Source organism: Chiloscyllium punctatum, chromosome 40 (assembly GCF_047496795.1).
Source record: "Chiloscyllium punctatum isolate Juve2018m chromosome 40, sChiPun1.3, whole genome shotgun sequence".
Lineage (NCBI taxonomy): Eukaryota > Metazoa > Chordata > Chondrichthyes > Orectolobiformes > Hemiscylliidae > Chiloscyllium > Chiloscyllium punctatum.
Genome location: NC_092778.1, coordinates 53,639,109 through 53,660,772, shown reverse-complemented (window position 1 = coordinate 53,660,772; position 21,664 = coordinate 53,639,109). Strand labels below are relative to the sequence as shown.

General features: G+C 40.6%; 1 protein-coding gene and 1 long non-coding RNA gene across 4 annotated transcripts in view; one reads left to right on the top strand and one right to left on the bottom strand.

The window, feature by feature from the left end:
- Positions 1-21,664, bottom strand: part of LOC140464616 (poly(A)-specific ribonuclease PARN-like) — a 173,298-nt gene that overhangs the window by 7,378 nt on the left and 144,256 nt on the right. The window lies entirely within an intron of this gene.
- LOC140464617 (uncharacterized) overlaps positions 1-21,664 on the top strand; it is a 44,920-nt gene that overhangs the window by 13,307 nt on the left and 9,949 nt on the right. For both annotated transcript variants that reach the window (XR_011954949.1, XR_011954948.1), the window contains exon 2: positions 20,887-21,046. This is a non-coding gene — a long non-coding RNA (uncharacterized lncRNA). The remainder of the gene's footprint in view (positions 1-20,886; positions 21,047-21,664) is intronic.

Sequence of the window (21,664 nt, the reverse complement as noted above, 5' to 3'; positions counted from 1 at the left end):
AACAGTTGCATGCTTTAAAAATGCTCATTTGGCTACAAAGTGTTTTGGGCTACAAAGTGTTTCTTCATATCATACTTGCTTTGTTGTCGTGTGGCTGAGAGATAGAGAAGGGAGTTTAAGGCTTGTAAAACTGAAGCTATTTCCAGAATCTCCCTGGCTTATTAGAGATGGGGTGGCAGGCAGTTAGGAGAGGGAAGTGAAGGATGAGGAGCTCCAGGGCGGCACCGTGGCTCAATGGTTGGCACTGCTGCCTCATTGTACCAGGGACCCGGGTTAGATTCCAGCCTCTGGAGACTGTGCAAACTCCACACAGACAGTCTCCCCATGTCTGTGTGGGTTTCCTCTGGGTGCTGTGGTTTCCTTCCACAGTCCAAGGATGTGCAGTTTAGGTGGCTAGGCCATGTTAAATTGCCAATAATTCCCAGGGATGTGCAGGCTAGGTTGGTTGGCCAGTACATGTCTACCCATCAGCCTCTGAGCAGTTTCTCAGAGGAAGCTCACCCGAGAGATTTCCCCACCCTGTTCCTAAGATGTTGACATCATAACAACACTCTGCTCTACTACCTGATTACTGCTTGGTGTAGGTTCAGCGCTGAAAATGTGTTGCTGGAAAAGCGCAGCAGGTCAGGCAGCATCCAAGGAGCAGGAGAATCAACATTTCGGGCATGAGCCCTTCTTCAGGGATCAGCTTCCTGAAGAAGGATTCCTGAAGAAGGGCTTATGCCCGAAATGTCGATTCTCCTGCTCCTTGGATGCTGCCTGACCTGCTGCGCTTTTCCAGCAACACATTTTCAGCTCTGATCTCCAACATCTGCAGTCCTCACTTTCTCCTTGGTGTAAGTTTACCCAAGGCACTTCTTTGACAGCAGCCTCTGCATCAGCCCGCACCAATAGTGGTGCTGCTGGTCCTCGGAATCAGTCACTCTTTGGGGTGGACCATCCTCCTCAATCAGTCCCAGTGACTGCTGGTTACATTGGCTGGCTGCAGCAAAATGGTTGACCAGGGTTCTGCTGTTTGCCTGGGCTAGTTTGGCTCCTGGTGCTAGGATTTTAACCTCTTCTGGAAAAAGTCATTCAAAGATTGCATTGGGGAGAGTATAGACCAGTCTCTTTAAAACAATAGTCACAGCAAAGGGGCAAATGTAATTTCCACCTCTGGAAAATCAACAGCTGATTAACTTGGTTAATCTCAATGATAAACACTGGAATGTTCTGTCAGAACTGATGTTGCTTCTGTAAAGCAAAGTTAGCATGTCAATCAGTGGATTGGTGAGAGGGACTTTAACTAACTTCTGTGCTAAATAGCGTAAGCACTAAGTGATAGAGAGAGCTAAGCAATCCCACAATCAGTGGATCAGATCTAAGCTCTGCAGTCCTGCCACAGCTAGTTGTGAATGGTGATGGACAATTAACCAATTTCTTGGAGGAAGAGAGGCTTCACAAATATCCCCATCCTCGATGGTAGAAGAGCCTGACACATCAGTGCAAAAGATAAGGCCGAAGCAATTGCAACAAACTTCAGCCAGAAATGCCTAGTGGATAATTCATTTCAGTCCTGTTCCAGTGATTGGCAGCATCAAGAATGTCTTCAGCCAATTCAATTCTCTCCACACAATATCAAGAAACAGTTGGTGACACTGGATACTGCAAAGGCTTTGGACCCCAACAACATTCCAGCAAGAGTGCTAAAGATTTGTGGTCCAGAGCTTGCTGCTCCCCTAGCCAAGCTCTTCCAGTACAGTTACAACACTGACATCTACCCAACAATGTAGAAAATTATCCAGGTATGTCCTGTACACAAAACAGGATAAATCCAATCCAGCTAATTACTACCCCATCAGTCTACTCTTGAACATCAGTGAAGTGATGGAAGATGTCGTCAACAGTGCAATGAGGCAGCATCTGCTCAACAATAACCTGGTCACAAAAGTCCTGTTTGGGTTTTGTCACAGCTCCTGACTTCATTACAGCCTTGGTTCAAACATGGACAAAAGAGCTGAATTCTAGAGGTGGGGTGAGAGCAACAGCCCTTGATATCATGGCTGAATTTGACTGAGTGCAGCATCAAGGAGCCCTCGCAAAACTGAAATCAATGGGAATTGGGAACAAACTCTCCAGCGTTTGGAGTCATACCTGGCAGATAGGAAGATGTTTGTGGTTGAGATCAGTCATCTCCATTCCAGGACATCTCTGCAGGAGTTCCTCATGGTGGTATCCTAGACCCAACTTTCAAGTTCTTCATCAATGACCTTACCTCCATCCTAAGGTCAAAATTGGGGATGTTCACCAATGATTGCACAACGTTTCATACCATTTTTGACACCTCAGATACTGAAGCAATCAGTGTTTGAATGTAATAAGATCTGGACAATAGCCAGGCTTGGGCTGACAAGAAATAACATTCACGTCACACAAAATGCCAGGCAATGACCATCATCAATATGAGATGGTCTAATCTAATCACTTTCCCTTGACATTCAATGATGTTGCTATCACTGAATCCCCCACTATTAACATCCTGCTGGATGTTTGACCAGAATTGATTATATCATTGATCAGAAACCTGATTGAAGTCAGAATATATACACATCGGCTACAAGAGCAGGAATATTGTGGCGAGTAACTTATCTCATAACACCCCAAAGCCTGTCCATTGTCTACAAGGCACAAGTTGGGAGTATGATGGAATGCTCTCCTTTTACCTGGATGAGTGCAGCCCCAACAATATTTAAGAAGCTTGACACCAGCCAGGACAAAGCATGGTTGGCACTATGTCCACAAGCATCCACTCCCTCCAACACCAAAGCTTAGTGTATACTATCTACAAGATGCACTGCAGAAATTCACCGAAGAATGTTAGATAGCATCTTCCAAACCCGTGACCACTTCCCTCTAGAAGGATAAGGGCAACATGTAAACCACCTTCAAGTTCCCATCCAAGACACTTACCATCCTGACTTGGAAATATAAAACATAGAACACAGAACATTACAGTGTAGTACAGGCCCTTCGGCCCTATATTGCCATTCCTTCGATGTTACTTGGTCAAAATCCTGGAATTCCTTCCCTAAGGACATTTTAGGTCTACCTACAGTACATGGACGGCAGCCTTTCAAGAAGGTAGCTCACCACTACCTTCTCAAGGGACTAGTGATGAGCAATAAATGCAGGCCGAACCATTGATGTCCATGTCCGATGAGTGAACAAAACAAAATTGGAATTATTCTAACATCTGTCATTGAGTAACTATAAGGATTTATTAAAGAAGATATGGCAAGATATATAGAAAAATTCAAGGTGATCAGGCAGAGTCAGCACGATTTTGTGAAATGGAGATCATATTTCACTAACCTCTTGGAGTTTCTTGAAGAAGGAAGGTGCTGGGAATGTATTGTGCTTAGATTTCCAGGATGCATTTCATAAGGTGCTACACCAACAGTTAATATGGAAAATAAGGGCTCGTAGTCTAGGGGTAACAGAATGGTGTGGATAGCAGATTGGTTGCTGAACAGGAAACTAGGCACAGATGGGTAATTTACTGATTAACAAGTTATACTATGTGGTGTGCTATGGGGCTGTTCATGGGGCCTCAACCTTTTTCAATTCATGCATATAACTTGGATGAAGAGACTGAAGACAATGTTACGAATTTGCTGATGACACCAAGGCAAGTAGGAAAGTAAGTTGTGAAGAGAATAAAAGACTACAAAGTGATAGTATAAATGAGTGGGAAAAGATCTGATAATTGGAATTTAATGTAAGAAAATGTGAAATTGTCCATTTTAGTAGAAATAATTAAAAACTATATCTTAATGGACGGTATCATAGAGGATCTGTGTCCCCTGGTGATCGCAAAAAGGTTAATATGCAGTTACACCAAGAAATTAAGTACCTGATAGAAAATGTTCATCTATTGCAAGGGGAATGGAATATAAAATTCAGGAAGCTGTGCTTCAGTTATACAGAACACTAGTGAGACCGTATATCTTTGCAGTATCGCTCTCCTTATTTATGAAGAGGTGTAAATGCATTGGAAGCAGTTCAAAGTTGGTTTACCAGACTAATACTGGGCATGGATGGAATTGTGTTATAGGAAAGATTGGATTAGCTGGGCTTGCATTCCCTGGAAGTTGGAAGAGTAAGAAGTGAAGGATATAAGATCCTGAGGTGGCTTGACACGGGGGATGTGGAGGGGGTGTTTCCTCTTGTCAAAGTATGTAGAACTAGGGGTCATAAAATAAGGTGTCTTTATTATATCATAGAAGGACTGCTTTACAAATAAGGAGTCACTCATTTAAGGCAGAGATTTTTTTTTCTCCCTGGCTGTTGTGTGTTTGGAACACTTCTTCAAAGGCAGTTGAAGCAGAGTCGTTGAATATTATTAAGCTAGTGGTGAATAGACTCTTGGTAAGTAAGGGGTTGAAAGGTTATTGAGGTAGTTAGGAGTGTAGAGTTGAGATTATAATAAGATTGACCATGGTTATACTGAATGGTGAGTCGACCTAAGGAGCCAAATAACTTATTCTTGTTGCTAACTCGTGTGTTTTTATGTTTATCTTTGCATTGTTGGAAGAGGAATGGATATACAGATCATAATGCCAGAAAATGATTTACAGCAACAGCTATTACACACTGCAATTGATCCATGCATCTTATTCACATAGAAGATTAGGTTTGTAATAGTTTTCATATCAGATGTAAACTGTTTTTCTTTTTTTTAAGAATTAGTTTCAATTGCCTGTGGTATTTGGTCTCAAATAGTTTGGAATTCTGTGTTTCTCTCCATTTTGCAAGCTTTTCCATTTTGAGGCCCTGAATTTTGAGTTTGTTTAATAAAATGGAAAACATTTGTGGATTTTTGAATGCATAATCTAGCTAACACTCCCAGTGCACTGCTCATTGATCAAGAGAGTTCACCCCAATATCTTGGCCAATATTTAATCACTCAAACATCATCACTGAAGAAGTGACAATCTGCTCCTTTTATCTCATTGCTGTTTGTGAGAGCTTCCTGTGCACAAATTAATAGCCACCCTTCCTGCATTACAACAGTGAAATGCTTTTTGAAGTGTAGCCATTGTCTGTGAAGAGCTTTATGATATTGAATGGTCATGAAAGGGGTTAATTGATTAATCTTTTAATTGGTTTGAGATGGAATTGATAATTTCTTTTCAAAATGAAGCCTCCGCAATAAGCTTTTCTCTGCAACATTGCTATGAACCGATGAACAATAAGGGTGAGACTCAGGCAGGAAGTATGAATATAATTAGCATCAAATTAGTGTCTAAACCATCAGGCATTAATTTGTTATCTTAATTCAAAAGCTGCACAATGTGATCTGTCTAGAGTCATTGTGAATAGGCCCATTATACAATCAGTGTGATCACAATATTGTGTATGGGGCAAGTAGGTTGTAGATGACAATTACAACAGTACATCCTATCTCTTACCATGATGCTGATACAGAAAGTGTAGAAGATAAACCATATGATGTAGTACTTTGCTTGGCTAGCTTTTGCCTAGTGTTCCATCACTGTGTGATTGGGAACGTTTGATGCCGTGGTGTATGGTGATCACACCTAATGTTGTTTCTGATCGGATTGCTGTTTCACGTGAGTGAAGACTAAAAGTTTGAGATGTTCCATAAGTGCACTCCATTTGAAAAGAACAGAACATAGAGGTACTGATTTGTCCTTATTCATGTATAAGACTCATGTATAAAACAAAAGGGAAGTGATGGCCTAGATTGCTAGACAGTTAATGTAGTTAATCTAGGTAATGTTCTGGGGACCTGGGTTCAAATCCTGTCATGGCAGATGGTAGAATTCAAATTCTTTTAAAAGAGCTGGAGCAAAGTCTAATGATGGTCAGGAACTCATTGTCCATTGCATCTGGTTCACTAATGGTCTGGCCCATACGTGACTCCAGACTCTCAGCAATGTGGTTGGTTCTTAACCACCATCCAAATGGGTGATAAATGCAGGACTAGCTCTAAAGTCTGATGAGTGAATTAAAAAGAAATTGTGATCCATGAGAGAAATATGGAATTCCACTATCAATTACAGACCATCCATGCCATGTTTAGGTACTCACTGTAAATATTAGATATCCATACCTGAGTTAACACACTCTGATTGTCTTCATCGCTGTGAGATCTATGTTAGGTGTGGTACAGGGTAGGATGATCATATCATTTGAGAGAAACTTGCAGCAGTTGGGAAAACTGCAATAAAAGACTAGGGTCACTTCTATTGTAGAACCAACAAAAAACTCACTGATTCTGCAGGAGGTCTCATTTTTGATTCCTTTGTTTTATTTGCTTTTCTCAGTTTTTTTTCAATCGGGACACACAACATTGACTACAATGCCCACGTTAGTGAAAGGGTAGAGGGGAAAAAAAAGATAAAGATTGATGCACTTTGAAAAAAGTGTTTAAGAGCCTCATATCCCAACTCCAACCTCTGATATCTTACACCTTTGAAGCCAAAAGCCTCTCCACAATTGCAGGGTATTCTTCCACAATCCCAGTGGGTTGCCAACTCTAATACTGGGATGAGTTTAAGAAGGGGTCACAGTGATTGCAGACAGAAAGTGCTGCAGTTTGGAGGCCAGGAGTATGAAAGTGGATGGGTATAAAAATAAACATTACACCCAATTTTGTTGATACTGTAATGTGTGGGTCAGGTTAACATTGTTCACAGAAGTTTTGCTGCTCTGTCCTAACCCTCAGTGGTGGTGCACCATCTCAATGCAACTTTTGGCGTTCCCTTTTTATCTAAAGAAAGGGTTCCCTATAATCCCTAAAACTTTGTTCTTTGAATTCATAAACCAATTAAAAGCAGTTATAAATATCCATGGTGAACTTGAATGGGGATCACTCTTTCCCATGGAGTTTATCTTGTCTAGTTAGACAATGTCTTTAGGTATTTCTGGTAACATGTGACCTCCTCAAAAGACAGAAATGACTCCAGGACAGGGTCATGTAGAATCTCTTCACTCAACCTGCTTGAACAATGTTTCCAAAGTATAATACAATCTGCCACATCTCTTTAAGACATGGTCTTGTCAATGTCTAGTCACGTCTGTGCCAGTTAATCAAAGAAAATGGCCTTAGAGATGGCCAATACAGACAGAGGGTTGGGGAATAAACACTGGGCTGGCCAGCAATGCCATCGTCCCTTGAACAAATTAAAAAAAAAGACCAGAAGATGAGGATGATTCATTGATCAGTGACTTTTGTATGCTCATTTTCTCAAAAGACCTGAGGGCTGCAATTTTACATAAACGGCAATGAAATTTTCAAGATGGTTTGATTTGTGTTATAGAGGATGTACGGTAGACGGTTTGATATTGTGTAAACTGCAGTTTAGAGTAGGTCAAGAGTAATGAGAATGTCTCTGTGTATAGTCTACTGATAAGTTGATAATTTGATTAAGTGTACAAAATCTTAGAGAAAGTCATTTCCTGTGGATAGTCATTACATTCAAGTATGGAACATTTAACTCTATAATGTATAAGATTCATCACAGTTACAGCCAATTCCTTGCACAGTCATGGTCTCTATCACACATGCCTGACAATGCTAACTACTTTTCATTCCAGCAGCATTAATCATTTTCCCTCGACTAGTTTGCTATTATACCAACAAAGTAATGCATACTGCCATTACTCTGCGACCCACCCATATATGTCTATGAATCACATTTTTCTGTTTCACTTTAGCTTTGAAGAACCATGAACCAGAATGACAGATACAGCCAGACTGATAGAGGCTATGAGACAGAGAATTTAAGTGTGGGATTTAAGTAGGATCTGTATCAGCACCTTTTTTACACATCCAGAGTTTTTGTTGGAAGAAATTGTTTATGTGTACCCTTTTCACAACCTTAATGTTTCAAAGTGCTGAACAGCCAAGTGCTTTACTTGTGAAGTGTAATCACTGTTGTAATGTCAGTAACATGGCAGCCAATATTCACACAGCAAGGTCCACCAAACAGCAAAGTAGAAATGATTGGATCATTTGATAATGTTGTTCATGCATGCTAAAAGCTCATTTTGATACCATGGAGAACTTGCTTGTTTTCCAATATGGTGTCAAGGAATCTTTATTATGGAATAGCCTCACTTTAACATACCAGTAAAACTAGGAAGATGTTTCAATTATGATATTAGTACAGATTATTGCAGCACATGAATAGGAAGGGTTTATGGGCCAAATGCTGGCAAGTGGGACTAAATTAATTTCAGATATCTGGTCAGCATGGATGAGTTGGACCAAAGGGTCTGCTTTCATGCTGTACAACTCTGACTCTGTGCTGATAGTTAAGGGGTAAAATCTCTGGGGGACGAAATTAATGCTGACTTGCAGCTTGAAATGGGATCATAACCAATGGGCATTGTATTTTGTCAACACTATAATTATTTTGGGTTTAAGATCAATAAGAATGAAAATTGGTGTGTTGTAGAATGAGCTGTTGATTTGCAATGAGTATGTTTGACATGATTAATGAATGTGAGTTTCATTTCCTCTGAGTCAGCCTCACAGACTTCTAGTCTGTGCTCTGTTTATTGATCTGAGATGTAGCCGTATTGAGATGAAGCAATTGGCTCTGTGACCCAGGTTTGAGTAAGGCTTAGATCAACCAAGGTCCTCACCATCTCAGTGGGTTCTCAACTGGGGCAGGGATGTCCTCACGTACGCATGTTCAGTTTGTGTTTCTAGTCTCATTGCTATTAATTGCACATAAGTAGAGCAATTGGACAGAGATATCAAAGATCCAAGTGCCCAGGAACAGCACTGTAGCCCAGTGGTCCACCTCTGTCCAAAGATATGTAGGTTAGGTGGATTGGTGAATACAAAATGCCCATTGTATCCAAGGATGTGTAGGTTAGGTGGATTGGTGTACACAAAATGCCCATTGTGTCCAAGGATGTGTAGGTTAGGTGGAGTGGCCATGCAGGGTTATGGAAGTAGGGTGAAGGTCTGGGTGGGATGCTCTTTGGAGTGTCAGTGCAGATTCAATGGGTCAAATGGTCTCCTTCCACACTGTGTGAGGATTCTGTGATTCTATTCTCTGAAGAAAATGTATTGTGGTGAACCAAATAAATAGGAAAAGAAGAAATAATTTAGAAAGGCAAATGTAAAACAAAAAGAGGCTTTTTACTGTAAGTGGTATTAGATCAACACACTAGAAACTGGCAGTACATTTTAGTCCATCTCATTAGGGAAGCAAAATTGTTGCAAAATTGGCCTTGAAATGTTTTCAGGAGTTAGCTTAGTTACAGTATCTCCAGTGATTCAGCACGATATATTGTTTGACAATCAGCACTGAACTGGAAACATTAGTTTCATTTATGTTACAGTTTTGTTTTCCTCCATCAGCTCTCCTTGGGCTGCCACGTTTGCTACAAACAACAGGACCTATACTTCGGAGGTACTTCACTGGGAATCATGAAAAGTATTATATAAATGCAAGTTTTTAACTATTCTTGGTTGCACTTCATCCAGCCAGGATGAGATGCCTAGACTGAATTGAAGATTGTCGCCTGACCACTCGGTCACAGGAGGTTTACTAGATTCCTGTCTCCAATGCTTTTTACATCCTTCCTAAAAAGTTAAAACTGCACACAGTATTCAAGATGTGGTCTTACCATTGCTCTGTAATTTTCTGTTCAATTCCACTTGTATTAAAGGATACCCTTCTTGATTACGTTTTGTACAACTATACTAACCTTTTGAAACTCCAGCACTAGAATACCAAAATCTCCCTGCACCTCACAACTCTGCACTCACTCTCTGCTTATGTGATATACTGCTTTTTCTTTCACCCAACCAAAGCGAATGTCCCATTTTCTGACATTATTACTCCATCTGCCAGACTTCAGCCCACTCACTAACCCATCTATCTCCATCAGCAGCTCTCTTTGCACAACACACTTTCCTACCTAACTTGGTTAAAAATCGCACCACACTAGGTTGTAGTCCAATAGGTTTATTTGGAACCACTAGCTTTCGGAGCACTGCTCCTTCATCAAGTGGTTGTGGAGTATAAGATCGTAAAACACAATTTATAGCAAAAATTTACAATATGATGCAACTGAGATGATGTATTGAAAAAAGACCTGGATTGTTGATAAGTCTCTCATTCTTTTAGAATGGCCACGTTGGTTTCAGTTAAAACATAGAACATAGAAAAGGACAGCACAGACAGGCCCTTAGGCCCACGATGTTGTGCTGAGATTTAATCCTAATGTAAAATAACTTAATCCACGCACCCCTCAACTCATTGCTATCCATGTGCATGTCCAGCAGTCGCTTAAATGTCCCCAGTGACTCTGCTTCCACCACCACAGCTGGCAACGCATTCCATGCATTCACAACTCTCTGCGTAAAGTTCTTTCATATGTAATTCCCAGAACGTTTTTAAAGTTACATTTTCAAGTGAACTTTAACAATAGGTGCCATGTCAGCTCAGATAATGCATTGTAGGTATAAAGTTAAAGTCTATCTGTGTCCCAATGTTCAGACTGATTCTATTCCTAAAAAAGGGACTTGCAGAATCTTACATGGATTAATGCAGTTTTTGAGTAAAATAAAGTGTAATTCTGCAAGGACAAATTCACCCCACAAACTTGTGTGTGTGCATGTGTGTGTTGTGTGTACATGTGAGTGTATGACAGAATGTCTGCTCAGTCTATAGGTCTGTAGGAGTGTGTGTGAGTGAGAGAGCGTGTGTACTGCAGTGGGGTCACCTGTAGTGTGATATGAACCCAAGGTCCCGGTTGAGGCAATCCCCATGGGTACCGAACTTGGCTATCATCCTCTGCTCGGCCACTTTGTTGCCTGTCCCAAAGTCCACCTTGGAGGATAGTTACCCGAAGGCCTTAGGTTGAATGTACGGGACCGCTGAAGTGTTCCCTGACTGGAAGGGAACACCCCTGTCTGGTGATTGTTGTGCGGTGTCCATTCACCCGTTGTCGTAGCATCTGCTTGGTCTTGCCAATGCACCATGCCTCCAGGCATCCTTGTCTGCAGCATATGAGAGGACAATGTGGTGTTATCTGATTTTTAACTTTGTACACCCCCATCCAATACCGGCACCTCCAAATCATGACTACCTACCTTTTTGTCTGTGAATTTAGCTGCTATGCCTTTGTTTTCCTAATCTAAGTAACTGATGTAAATTGTTGAGATTGATACTCTACCTAGTACTCCACATACAATCTAACCAGTGCCCTGTGTAATTGAAGTGTGACCTCCCAATTTAAAAAAAAATATATTGATGACTTGAAAGGAATCAAATACAGTTATAAAAAAAAAGGTTGAGGCTGCAGCACTGATTCCTGTGGCATATCACCTAATACATCTTGTCTAGTAGAAAGTGTCTGTTTATGCCTATTTTGTTTCCTGTTGGCTGGCCAGTCTTCTATCCCATGTCAACATGTTGCCACTATGCTATAAGCTTATATTTCTGAAATAAATTACAATATGGTTATCCAAGTGCACTATATCTCTATAGGCACAGCACGTCTTTGGAAACTGGAACATTCAGACTGCTGAAGTGCAGTTCCTCTCCCTATAAACACCAACAGGAAGTAAGGCCTTGAAATGAATTGTCACTTTCAGCTGGTGGAAGCCTGTTATTCTATTTTAATTTGTGCAAAGTACCAAAAACATTGTGTTTCTAAGTCCCATAAATCAAGTAGTTGCGTAATTTGCCACTTGAGACGGACGGTTCAACTGCTATTTGCTCACATGTCCAATTAAGGATTTATCAGGCAATATTTCTGTGTGGCTTTGCATCATCATTTTGAACTGATTTGTGCAGCTGAATGATTTACAAGTCACATTCAAATGCAACCAAGTCCTTAAGAAGTAGGAGCAGAAGTAGATCATCGGACCCATTGAACCTGCTTTCATTCAGTGAGATCATGGCTGACCTGATAAGCCTCTTAACTTCACTTTTCTGCCTTTTCCCCATAAACCCTTGACTCCTTTACAGATTAAAAATGTGTCTGTCTCAACCTTACATATACCTGACAACCCAGCTTTGACAGCCCTCTGTGGTAAAGAATTCTACAGATTTCATACCCTGAAAGAGAAGACATTCCTCCCCATTTCTTATGACTTTGTGCCCCCGATCCTAGACACTCTCAAGGTGAAGCATACTTTTGGCATTTTCAATGACAAGCTTCCTAAGTACGTTGCATATTCTAATGAGATTGCCTCTCATTCTTCTAAACTCCAATGAGTACAATTAATTCAATTTCTCCTCATAAAATCCCTGCATTCCAGTTATCAGCGTAGTGAACATTCCCTGGACTGCTTCCAATGTCAGTATATTTTTCCTCGGATAAGGTGACCAAAATTGTTCTAAGTAGGTGGCACAGTGGTTAGCACTGCTGCCTCACAGAGCCAGAGACCCGGGTTCAATTCCCGCCTCAGGCGACTGACTGTGTGGAGTTTGCACATTCTCCCCGTGTCTGCGTGAGTTTCCTTTGGGTGCTCCGGTTTCCTCCCACAGTCCAAAAATGTGCAGGTTAGGTGGATTGGCCATGCTAAATTGCCCGTAGTGTTGGGTGGGTTGCGCTTTGGCGGGTCACTGTGGGCTTGTTGGGCCGAAGAGCCTGTTTCCACACTGTAAGTAATCTAATCTAAACTCGTACCTTGTATAGTATTAGCAAGACTTCTGTATTTTTATGTTCCTTTCCCTGAGAAAATACAAATGAAAAGTTGGTCTTCATTTCAATTACCTGTTAAACTCACATGCTGGATTTCTGGGATTCATGCTTAACATCTTGGAAATCCCTCTGTGATGTAGCTTTCTGCAGTCTTTCTCCTCAATTTTAAAGGTCAGTTGTCCAACTAATCCAAAAGCTGTTAACATCAGTTAGCTACTAAATTACAGCATTTGTTCCCTGGTTGCCTCAATGCATCTTTGAGAGAGAGAACCTTGATTCCAATCTTCAATATAGTACAGATCAGTTACTAGTCTTCAAATGCAACTTTGAGGACTCTGGGAAATTACAGCTATCCCAATGCACTGTGATAATTTGACTTTTTCCACTGAGCTTCTAATTGGTCAAGTTTGTTATTCGGCACTAAAGTAGTTCGCATACAGTATATTAAAAGAAAATACTGTCAATGAAAGTTGTAATTTAAAGTTTTACATTTTAAATTGAGAAGCTTGAGTCTTGGGATGGCAGGACTTGCATATGAGGAGAGATTGAGCCAGTTAGGATTGTATTCATGAGAGATCTCATAGGAACCAATACCATTCTAATAGGACTAGACAGATTGGATGTAGGAAGGAAGTTTTCACTGGGGGAGTCCAGAAATAGGGGTCATCATTTAAAGATGGGGAGGACAGGATTAGGGTATTGAGCTTGATGATCAGCTACAATAATCATAAATGGTAGAGTGGGCTTGAAGGATTGAATAGTCTGCACATGCTCTTACCTTCTATGTTCAATGGTTTGTTAACAGATTATGGCCTAATGTCACACACGCAGCCAAGGTTGGAAAGTATCGGGGAAAAAATGACATTTGTTATGATCCCCAGAAAGACACAAGATTTTAAATATTAAGTCCTTTATTGTAACTAAAAATCCACAGCAACTAAACATCACTAGCAGGCAACAAATACTGATAGCTACAGAAATGATATCCTGACACATGACTAACCGGTAATGTTTATGTATTATGCAGCACTGTCTTGCACAAATATTGTCTTTGCAGGAACAAACCCAAATTATTCCTAGATTCCAAGCCAGCTTCTACTTCCATCAATGTTGCAACAATCAAGTTTAAAAAGTTGTTTCTCTTTGTTTTCTGAAGTCCCTGACTTACAGCAACAAGGCCTACTCCACTGATTCCTTCACTTGACCTCATCAGGACAAATCTTCAGTCTCCTTCAATCTGTGCAGGGTCTGGCTCTTTGACCAGAGGCCAAACTCCTACTAGCATTCTGTCCAATAGCTAAACAGAACGGCCTTCCCATGCTGCTGCTGTTTCAGGTCCTTCTCTCTTTCTGTCTTCTTCCAGAGTGTTTAACATCAGAATGTCCAGGAGCCTGTAGGCCTATCCATGGCAAAGCTAGCTGTTCTGTCCTTTGTCAACAGGCCTTAGCCTGGCACATGAATATCAAAAACCCTTGACCTGAGCTCTGTTCTTATGGTAACCATGTCATACAGGTTCATTTTTAGATAGATGATGATTCTTTTTTCATTTTTCCATTTTACTTTGAATTAAAGTGATGGCTTAAAACATTTTATAAAATCTCATAAAGGAATATGAAGCACAGAATAGACCTATCAGTCCAGTGCTAGCCAACATTTTATATTTCACACAATCCTCTTTGAATCATCTTCGTCTATCAGCATAACCCTAACTCCCCCTTTCCCTCATATTTATTTAGCTTTCCCTTTTAAAATTTACTTTAAGTAATCCCTGTGCGAGTGAGTTCCACATTCTTAAATTCTCTTGGTAAAGAAAATTGTTTTATGCAGCAATGATTATAACCTGGAATGCAGCTGAGGTGGAGGCACTTTTTCAGGCCAAGCCTTCAGTTAATTATCCAGTTTCTCTTTGAAGAGGAAAAACACTGTGGAGTGACAGAGTAAATGCAGGTGCGTGTGAGTTGCTCTGCAGAGGACCAGCACAGACACTGGGTCAAATATATACAGCACATCAGGTCAGACCTTCTCTGATTCTAAACTTCCTCTGAAATCTGTATTTCATTGCTCATGTTGCCCTTCCAAACAGGAACAAACAACATCATGTCTACTCTCTCAAAACTAATAATAATTTAAAATGAAAGTCAACTGCTCATTTTCCCTATTCCAGACATGAAAGAAAGAATCAGAGACTAGTGATCAACTGACAAAAAAAAATTGTTGTTTGCTTGTGAAAAGGAAGATGGTGGGGGCAATGGTTAAGAAATTGAAGTGAGGATGGGGTGATGTATGGGGAAAGGAATTCCAAAGAATGTTCATGTTTAATCAAAGTAAAAATCATGAGATGCAAAACATTTTTGCTGATTCATTGACATCTGCTTTGCACTATTGGCAAAAGCTGAAGGGAAGTACAAGATATTAAGAGGTATGTGATTGTCAGGAGTAAGACTGTGTTCTAAGGAAGGGTCACTCTACCAGAAACATTAACGTTGAGTTCTCTTCACAGATGCTGCCAGACCTGCTGAGCTTTTCCAGCAATTTCTTTTGAGTAAGACTGGAAAGGGAGAGGAATACTGACTTCGGTAGTCATTTGCCGCTATCCCTCGATTTAAAGATGGCATCTGCAAAGGGTTGTAGGTTTTTGTTAACTGGTCTTCTAGTGAATGAACAATTGGACTTCTAACTCGTGGATCATTGGATACAAGGCAGCGCAGCCCAGGAAGTGTGAGACCTGGGCTGCAGCCTTGCCTTCCTTTCTATCACTGCCACTGCAATTCCTCAGCATTGGAACTCAACATGTGATACATCTTAGTGGACAAGTTGTTTCCATGTTGATTAGTAGAAAGTTTCTCCCAGTCATTAGTATCAAAGCTGCCATGCTTCAAAGAGGATTTTGGGCTATCATTGAAATATTTTTCTAATGTTCTTTTAATGGAATGTCTGCATTACTGGTACCTATTGTCTCTTGTTAAATTCTCTTGAAATAGCATTTTGGGAGGCAGATTCCGTGTATTCTGTAGTCACATGTAGGATAGACCACGCAAAAACAGCACATTTCTTTACCCAATAGGACATAAATGCACCAGATGTTTTTCCACTGGACTACACACTCTCACACATGTGACTGAGGTTAAAAGAGTTTTCCATCTTTAAGGTACTTAATACTCTCACCAGAGGCCAATTGCTCATTGGCTATTCCAATCTCATTAATGTCAGATATACTGGGATTATCATCCAGCCTAACTTGACCTTAGTGATTTAAGGTATTCGTTAAGAGCTCCCATTCATAACAGCCGCAAACGCATCATCTTTAACAATAATGATGATATTCCTTCGACATCAAAATCCTTCCCAGAGTGACTCATGGTTTATCAGTTGGTCAGGTCAGTCTTCTAAAGAAGTCACGTAGAACTTGAAGTGTTATCTCTGTTTCCCTGTCTGCTAGACCTGCTGAGTTTCTCTAGCATTTTCTATTTTGAACAATTCCTGTTGGTGTTCTAGATTTTTTTGGATGACTGGCAAACAGCACATCAGAAATTGCTCTAAAGTTTTATAGACACCTTTTTATTTCTGGACTGCCTTAGCCAAAAGGAAGTAAACAACTCAGGATAATGTACATCAAGAATTTACTATGCACAGGAGGGAAACAACTCAAATTCCCGTTTTTTTTCTGGGGTCAGTCAGCCAACTTCTTCTCAAAATTGTAGGATGAGTAATTGATGGAGTATTGATGTGAACAAGAGTTCGCTGGCAATTAAAGACCTCAGATGGAATACCGTCAGGGCTACAGACTTTGTGCTTTTACCTCATCTTAATTGCTTGTTGCATATCTATTTTTGTGGATGCCACTACAAGGTATTACAGATAACCTGGAAAAGAATCTGCTGTCACTTTAGATAAATGGGTGAGGAATTCTTCAAACTGTACATTCCATCTTGGTTGATGGCACTGTCATCCTTAGGGAAGACAAAAACCATCCGAGGAGTGAAGGTGATTTTATCCCTTTAACATTAGTCTATAGTTGGCTCTGGTGGTTTTAAATGAGCTTAGGTTTTATGATGGCCAACATCTTGCTGGCTGTCTCCTAGCTTTCACATGACTTTTATGCTCAAGATTTGTCTTCAACCTTTTTGAATGCTGACTTCTTGATTGGTGACTTTGGGTTGTTCTGCCAGGCAGCGAAGGTTGTTAATGTTTGTTACAGGAGGTCACATTTCTTAGCATCATGTGTAATAACTCAACCACAATGATGACAATGCTCAGACACAATGGTTCAGTCACAGTAGTATAGTTGACTTTAGTTAGTCCTATCTCTTTGGGGCTGAGACATGGATCCTCTTCTTGCTTGTTTAGGTGCTGTGAAGTTAGGTGCTGTAGGTGGAGCAGCTCAGAGCCTAGTTTTGTGCTTTGAAATGCTTAATGGAAACCGTTGTTAAAAATAACATTCAAAACAACTTATTATCTTCCTTTGGAAATGTGAACAGATTGGTTGCATGGGAATTTCCCATACTTTTGAAAATTGAAGGATCTTTTAACAACATTTTTCTCTGGAGATTGCAAAATGTAGGCAGCTTGTAAAGTGCTATTCCTGAGGAATAGCAAAGTTCGATAAGCAGCATTTTGATTAGGAACTTTGGGTGTTGGTGCTCTGGCTATCTTGTAGTTTCGTAGGGTGGCAAAAGATAAGCAAATTATTTAAACTATTTCTTAGAACTCTGACTGCAGTGTAATGTTTCAAGTTCTCTGAATGGTAGAAATAGTTGTCGTCACTGCTGCATGCGAGGTAACTGCTTAACATTGAGATCCTTAAACCTGCTAATCAAAAGGTTTTCCTATGACTGACAAGAACCATTGCTTATTAGCTATTGTAATGTAAGAGATGTCACTACTACTTCTACACATGCAGCTTTTGATTCTGGTTTTAAAAAAATGAACCGCTCTCTTTCCTCTCCTAAGGACAGTGATCTGTAATAGGTATAATTTCCCAAGTGTTAGTGCCTCTCTACTTCCATGGTTTGGCAAGGTAACAAAGAGCTGAAATGATGCAAAATAAACTGCCAACTTGCTCCCTCCCAAAGTGAAAGTCGACCCTTCCGGTTCTGAAGTTGCACAGGAGCTGATATGGTGTTTGACTGTGACTTCAGTAAAATTCCCAGGGAAGTAAACTTATGGAAGTAGACTTTTAATCAGAGAGGGGTGAACAGATTGGTCGATAAGTAGTTGCTCACAAAAAGAGAATGTGGAATTTCATCAAGGGATAGTAGGCTGTATCAAAACCATGCCCTAACAAGGTACATGGCTAGGGTGCAACAAGCAGTTTATGAACATCGGTGAGTAACAGACCACAATTTAAACCACCCTGTGAGGAACAGGAGAATTTTTGTTCTGCTGAAGCAGTGCACACTGATGACTGCTTGCAATCTTTAAAGAGTTACATTGTACAAAACCTTGCCTGTCTTTTAAAAAAAATTGAAACATTTGACAAAAATGTGTTCAACATTGCAACATTTTTTACAAGAGATTTCTGCCACACTGCAACTTCTCCTGTCTAACGGTTGCCTGTGTTACTAGTCTGCATGCACACACACTTGAATACAGTAGTATCTAGCAACCAAGGTTATCGATCCTCTGCCAAGAAAGTAAAACTGGCTGCTTTTGACTGCTTCTCTGACGTGTAATGAGAGAGACTATTAGCCACTGACTCACTCTGTAGGCCTCTCTGCCAACATGCCCATGTTCCCTTTTGAGTAGGTGAATTCAGGTCACAGTAAATACAGTAGCTGCAGAATCTGCTGAAGAGTAATGAAATGTGTTTGCTTTCTGACTAAAATTGCCTGACTAATGGGTTGAGTCACTGTTCTGATCAGAGGAAGAATAATCCACCACTGCATTTTAAAATATCTTTTGTAAAAATGTTCCTCGAGCAACAAACGTCCCCTGTTGTTCTTAGAAACTGTTTTGGAACTGGAACAAGCAACCTTGAATGAATAGATAATTTGAAGCAGCAGGAGATTTATAGTCTTGTATTATTCTATAGCCTTGCTGTTGGGGGGTATTTCTAGTGGTGATGCCTGTTGGACCAGCTTTAACTTTCAACATGCCCCACAATTTTAAAAAAGAATGTGCAGGCTGATTTTGGGAATAACTAAGGAAACAAACTGCATCTGAGACCCAAACAAACAAGACAAGCAACTGGGGATCTTTTTGACCAGTTTAGGGGATTGTGAAATTAACAGCGGAAGAACTTGGAAGGAAATGAAAACCAAAACAGGTGGGTGAATTCAAGGTGAAATTAGGAAGAGAAAGAATAAATATGTAGATTCAGGAAAGACTGAAAGAAGATGCAAGTCCATAGAATCTACAGTTTAAAAGCAGACTCTTTGGCCCAAAGTCCACACTGACCTTCTGAACGCATCCCATCCAGACCCAGCTCCCTACCCTATCCCAGTAACCCTCCATTTCTCAAGGCTAACTGTCAAACCTACACATCCCTGAATACTGTGTAATTTAGCATGGCCAATCTTTGGAGGGTGGGAGGAAATGGGAGCACCTGGCGAAAATACGTGCATACACTGTGTGAACATGCAAGCTCCACACAGACAGTCACCCAGGAGTGGAAATGAACCCCAGCTCCCTGGCACTGTGAAGCAGCAGTACTAACCACTGAGCCACCAATTCGTAGAGGTATTAAAAATTGTGTAATTTACAACTATAAGTTGAAATGAGAATCCTCACTTTGGTATCAATGCCAGAGAGGTTAAATCAGCAATTAACATTTAGCACATCACTTCAGGGATACTTAGGCTGGAATGAATAAGATTTAACTACTTTTTGATGAGGTTAGTTCACATATACTGTGCAGACACAATAGCTTCATGCTGTTTTCCTCTGAACAGCACTGTTAAAGTGTATTTACCCCTCCAGCACTGAGGCAGTTCCCCGCCACCTTTTCCAGTGCAATTAAAGATGGGCAATAAATGCTGGCCCAGACGGCAATGGCCATATCCTATTAATGAACTGAGAAAAAGGCTGCCCTACCATTGCAACATGTCATAATTTTTTCCTGTTTTCAGTAGAATTTAGAAGTCTAAGGATGATCGGGTCTAAGTCTTTGAGATAGTGACTGGATAGGTAAACTGTTTCCGCTAGTTAGGATTCTATAAAGAGAGGGCATTGTCTGTTGTGGGCAAAATCACCAGCCTTGGAGTCTGGATCGGGGTTCAATGACAGGCACTAGGAGATACCGGAGCTTGGGGGGAGGAGAGGAAAGGAAGAGAGAGAAAGACACCAACAACACAGTGGTCAGCTGTGATTCTTCTCTCAACCCGGAACATGTCAAGATAGTTTTATACATTTGGTAATAATAGGTCAGTGATGAGGTTGTTGTCTTTGCAACGTTTCTTTATGGTAAACATTGCAGAATTGTTAATAGTTTTGGTGCATTCATTGTTAGTTCTAGCACAGTTGTTGTCAGTTTTAATGTCTGCATGGAAGTCCATTGCTGTAGTAATGGGCGCTAATTGCTCTTCCCGAGAAGGATGATTACTGCAGCCCTGGCTATTATCACTCCGTATCGAGTCCGTATCAAACTGTTAGCATTTCTATCAAAGGTATTAGCTGGACCCAGACACTTTGGCAGGCAGTCTCCGTTACTCATGTATATTCTCTCCCCCACCTGCCTTAAACTAATCAACTAGGTTGTGAGTGCATTGTGCTGGCATCCTGATGGCCCCAGGCAGTGTCTGTATTTACTCTGCTGTCTCTCTCTCTCTCTCTCACCATCTTGTGGTCTGGTGGCCATCTTGTGTGTCAAGTGGCCAACTGGCTCAGCTGCCATCGTGTGTGTGTGTGTGTGTGTGTGTGTGTGTGTGTGTGTCTTGTGTCACCTTGCCCTGTGCCATCTCCCACTTCACAACACACAAAGTGATGGATGAGTGGAATTTATTCCATAAACAACAATAACTGTTGATTTAAAATCTGCGATAGATATTTTTCTAAGCAAAGCTATTATAGGCCAAAGTTGGATATATGGAGTTAGGCTGCAGATTAGCCATCATTTCATTGAATGGTGGAGCAGGCTTGAGGGGCTGAATGGCCTACTCTAGTTCCCAATTGTTGTCTGTCTCTTGATTCAAGGATGATGTTACACAGGGTAGCAAGCTTCTGCCATGGATCTCCATGTAACTTAAGAGGCCACTGTTTGATCCACAGATCTTCCAAGTACAGGGGGCCAAAAATGCCACGTTGTATTGGGATCTGGACTGTAACATTTCTTTTCCACTCATCATTAAGCTACTTTGATTCGATGCATGATGGATCTGGATTGAATATCAATGCAGCAGAGCTTCTTGCAATTAGCTTTTGGAATTTAGTAAGTATTTATGAATTTGAAAATGCTATGCTCTAACGTAAGTGAAATTAGACTGACTTATATTGACAGCAAATTCTGGAATAGCTTATTAGAACATAGAACAGTACAGGACAATGTTGTGCTGAATATGACACCCAATGAAACTAATTGCTTCTGCCTGCCCTTGGTCTATATCCCTCCATTTCTTACAGATGCATGTGTTTATCTAAAGGTCCCTTAGATGGCCTTATCATATCTTCTACCACCACCACCACTCTAGTCTCTACCCCACTCTGTTAAAAAACCTGCCCCTCTCCTCTATGAACTTTCTCCCTCTTGCCTTAAATGCACACGCCCTAGTATTAGATATTTCAACTCTGGCAATAAGATTCTGACCGTTAAGCCCAGCTATGCATCTTATTTTATAAACTTTTTCAAGTTGGACTAAAATTAGATAAAACTAAAACTGATAAAGTTACAAAACAAGCACTAAGTCAAGACACTGAATAAGCAGTTTGTAATGGGGACCAACCAGGGTTAGAAGAGTGAAGATAATCTGGAGTGAATCATGGTTCATTGAGAAGTTTTAAATGAAATATCTCTCAGCTGATTAAAATGTACAGCACAAGCTCTCTTTGT